Below are 4,768 nucleotides of genomic sequence, written 5' to 3'. Positions count from 1 at the left end.
GCCCCTACAAATCTGATTTATAGAGGCGCCTGAAAGGTCCTTGTTTGGTTTTGGTAATTGAGTGATAACTTAGGTCGACTAATTATGTTTGATATGAGATATACATGTGATTAGTCCACAGGTACATGTGTGTGAGTAACATATGTCATGGAGGTGAAATGGCTTGGAGATGTTGCGAAGCTCACACATGTGATGAAGGAGCTCATTGCATATGAGACATGACATTGACTAAGGTGGAGAAGATCAAGACAAGACTTGGTTTGATGGACCAGTTGCAAGTGTGAAGGGCAAGTGGAGTAATGACTTGGCGCCAATGGACCGAAGCAACGGTGAAGAGCTAGTGAAGTCAAGATCGATGAACCAATACGTTCACGTGATGATATGAAGTGGATCATATCATTTATGATTGGTTGGTGCATGTGTTGCATCAATATCGGAGGAGATGGAATGGAATGTGCAAGGCAAAGGTATAACCTAAGGCATTTTATTTCACCGGTTATAGGTGTGTAGATAAGTTTATGACCGGGTTTAGGATAGATAGCTGTATTATCAAGAGAGGCAAACTTGTTTGCATATCGGTCATCTAGTGCCACTTGAGCGATCTAACTTTGCATACGTGTTAGGATCGAGTGGCATGGTGAATTGAGTGATTAACTCCTTAAAAATATTTGTGAAAATGCTAACACACATACACATGGTGGTCTACACTTGGTGGTGTTGGCACATTTGCAAAGAAGAAGAAGTTGGAGTTGATGTGGATCAACTCGGTGAAGTCGAGGAGGTCACTAGCATAATCGGACATAGGACCGGACCCTAGACCTACGCGTCTGATCTTTGTGGTAGTGAACCATGCAGTCTCAGCCCAAGACCAGACGCTAATAAGGGTATGCGATCGGACGCGCTGACCCTGAGTCCGATCGCTGCTGACGTATGGTGACGTAGTGGCATAACTGTTGGCGCGCAGCGACAGTGAGGACCGAACTTGGCCCTGAGTCTGGTCATGCCCCATCTGACGTGTCTGATCATTTTTAACGGCTCTAGATCATCTCTAGATGAGACCGGATGCCAGCTAGTGGCGCGTCAGTTCAACTAACTGGCGCGTCCGATCATCGGGTCGGTGGCAAGCGTGTGCACGAGACTTGACGAGGCACGGTAGTGTCCGGTCATGGCTTCAACGCGTCCGATCGTCCCTAGCACGCACGTAAAGGAAGCCGACTATTGGGATCAAGCAGCCGTAGTCAAACGCAGGTGACACGTGGACAGTCGGGAGTGATGGGACGCAGAGCCTGGCACGTTCGGTCATCATGACTGATGCGTCCGGTCACTGCGTATTTCGCCTAGTAAAGGGGTAACGGCTCTTTTGAGCCATGGGATTATGAATAGAAGTGTTGGCTAGCCATGGGCCGGTAGCTTAGCTCCCTTGGGACTTAGTGTCCATACTTGGGGACTGCTAGGAGAGCCTCTAACTCACTTGTGCACATAGTGGTTGCATCCGATTACGAGTGTGATTTTAGTGCGATTGCATCATGAGGTTGCATCGAGTGGCACTAGGTGATCGAGTTGCAAGCTGATGGTGTTTGTTACTCTTAGAGGTTGCCACCTCTCAGATGGCTTGGTGGCGGTCTCCGTCGAAGCAAGCAAGGAAGATTATGCGGTGCTCCGAAGAAGTGATTATGAGGGGGATTGTGCTCACCCCGCGGGAACCACGAAGAACAACTCTAGTAGAGCGAGACGTGAAGGGCGACAAGTGGTCCGACGGGGTCAAGTGTTAGAGCTTGTGGTAAGCACTCCTCATGGGAGAGTGTAACTTATGGGTCACCACTAGCAAGAGGACCAGCGATAACCTTGGAGCTTGTCTCAATGAAGACTAGTGTGTTGGTAAGCACGTGAACCTCAGGATAAAAATTATCGTGTCATCCTTGTTTTCCTGTTGGTTTGAAATCCCCTTATACAAGTTTGTAGTTACTTTCATATACACAGTGCTTGTGTAGTTGCTCTTGTAACTAGTTGACTTGTGTAGTTTGCTAGTTACCTTCTTGCTTGTGTAGCATAGAAGTAGCTCCCTTACATAACTAATTTGGTTTTAGTAACCTTGTTAGTTACATTGCTTAGTTTATGTAGCTAAGTGATTTGCGCTCTCTAATTTGGCTTGTGTAGCCTTGTTATTGAACATTTCTAGTGAGTTTTGGGGCTTTGTGCTTTTGCTTACTAGAATTGTGTAGGAGCTCCCCAGGTTGCTTGAAGTATTAGTTGCATAGGTTTGTGTGAGAGCTAGCCCAACACCTTTGTTGTATATTTAGGATCTTTGTAAGGTGCTTGAAACTTAGATAGAGGGGTGTAGTCTTGGCTAGACCGGTAGTTTTTATTTTGTATTTATCTCAGTTAACTGACGTGATTAATTTTAAAAAGGACTATTTGAAAGTGCAGTCAAGCCCTAATTATGGGTTTTGGTGATAATAACCACGTAATTAGAGAACTAATGAGATTTATCGAGATGATAAGCAAGAAATTCATGTTCGAGGATGCTACATGAAATGGAGGAGCCCCCAATTACAAATGTAGATGGCTTCAGACTCAAAGGAGGTTTAAATTCTTTTATATTTTAAATTTGAGTATAGGAAAAGCCATACTATAAATGGGGATACAATGCTTAAGCTAATATGTGCTACCAAATGCTCAAATATACATATATATCCTCAGATTCATAGCCAAGATAGTATACACTTCACTTTTACCCTTGCTGTCCTACGTGGTGCGGCACTACCGCAGTTGAAGAAAGGCACTGCCATGACTTAAGTGACCGTTGGGGCTGAGGGGGTATTTATACCCATCCTCTTCCTCCCCAATGTCTCTCTTCCTCCTCCTACTGATTCCAGCATGTCCAAACAGAAAAGGAGCTCTATCTCTCTCCCTCCATTGTTGACCTTAAGCCCCCAAGCAAATCCATTGATTTTCCCATCAATCCCTGAGGAAAAAGGGTCCAAAACTTGATTAGAGAGCAGCTCTATTGATTTCCCAACTTGAAAGAGCACTTGGTTCATATTTTGGCCAGCGGTTGTATTTGTTACTCTTAGAGCTTGGCTCCTAGCCGGCTAGAGCATCGCTCGTGGAGCTTGCCAACTTGGCAGCCCCGGAAGGTTTGTAACTATCTCTTGAAGCTAGTATACTCACACCTCATCTCAAAAGTTAAGTCTCTTAACTTGAGAATGAGGAAGGGTTGGAAAGCCCTAAGCCTTAGTGGCTAACCTCAACAACGTGGAGGTAGACAAGCATTGGTGGTGAGCCGAACCGCGGGATAAATCATTGTGTCACTTGTGTTTGATTTACATTACTAGCATCTCATATTGTTGGTTGAGGTGATTTCTAGGGTTTCTAGTCAATCTACTTATGAGTGGTGTTTCTACTCATTCTAGCTCTTGATCTGTGACTATAATACCTGCAGTAAGCTAAGAAAATTCTCCGATCTAAGTTTCTATTCACTGATTTTGAACTGTGACTCGAAGTTGTCTATAGGTGCAGCAGTGCCGCTGTTCTGGTCCGATAGCGCCGTAGTCCGATAGTGCCGCCCTCTAGAGCAGCAGTGCCACAGGGTGAATTTTATAAAAGTTTGAGTGTTTGTTTTGACAGGCCTTTTCACCTCCCCCTCTAGGCGAACTAGAGATCCTACAAGTGGTATCAGAGAAGGTTACCTTATATACGCTTCACCACGTGAGGTATAGAGGCCGGAGGAGGAACTAGTAGTGTGAAGCGAGTGGATGCCGATACAGACAGTAGCAAGCTGAGCGCGTCGACAGCAAGTAACACCACACTACCATATCTTGAGGCTACCAATGCCAAAAGAGCTCTCAATTATAATGAGAGAAGAAGAAGGAAGGAGGTAAGAAAGCTAAAAAGAGAAGCAAGAGAGAAGAAGAAGGAGGAGCAGGGGTTAGAGGAGGAGAAGAAAAGGAAAGAAGAAAGAAGGCTTAAGAGAGAAGCAAGAAGAAAAAGAAAAGAAGCTAGGAAGAAGAAGAGAAGGCAATAAGTGCATCACCAAGCATATCAAGTAGTTCCAAAGATGGAGATGATGATGAGTCATACCAAGTGTCGAAGGGAAACAAGAAGGAGAAGAAAGGAAAGGGCAAGGCCGACAACAACAAATATGTCGCCGTATCCTTGACTATAATACCTGCAGTAAGCTAAGAAAATTCTCCGATCTAAGTTTCTGTTCACTGATTTTGAACTGTGACTCGAAGTTGTCTATAGGTGCAGCAGTGCCGCTGTTCTGGTCCGATAGCGCCGTAGTCCGATAGTGCCGCCCTCTAGAGCAGCAGTGCCACAGGGTGAATTTTATAAAAGTTTGAGTGTTTGTTTTGACAGGCCTTTTCACCTCCCCCTCTAGGCGAACTAGAGATCCTACAAGTGGTATCAGAGAAGGTTACCTTATATACGCTTCACCACGTGAGGTATGGAGGCCGGAGGAGGAACTAGTAGTGTGAAGCGAGTGGATGCCGATACAGACAGTAGCAAGCTGAGCGCGTCGACAGCAAGTAACACCACACTACCATATCTTGAGGCTACCAATGCCAAAAGAGCTCTCAATTATAATGAGAGAAGAAGAAGGAAGGAGGTAAGAAAGCTAAAAAGAGAAGCAAGAGAGAAGAAGAAGGAGGAGCAGGGGTTAGAGGAGGAGAAGAAAAGGAAAGAAGAAAGAAGGCTTAAGAGAGAAGCAAGAAGAAAAAGAAAAGAAGCTAGGAAGAAGAAGAGAAGGCAATAAGTGCATCACCAA

This window comes from Miscanthus floridulus, chromosome 1 (assembly GCF_019320115.1).
Source record: "Miscanthus floridulus cultivar M001 chromosome 1, ASM1932011v1, whole genome shotgun sequence".
NCBI lineage: Eukaryota > Viridiplantae > Streptophyta > Magnoliopsida > Poales > Poaceae > Miscanthus > Miscanthus floridulus.
The sequence above is the reverse complement of the archived record's forward strand: the minus strand, read 5'-3'. Positions refer to the sequence as shown.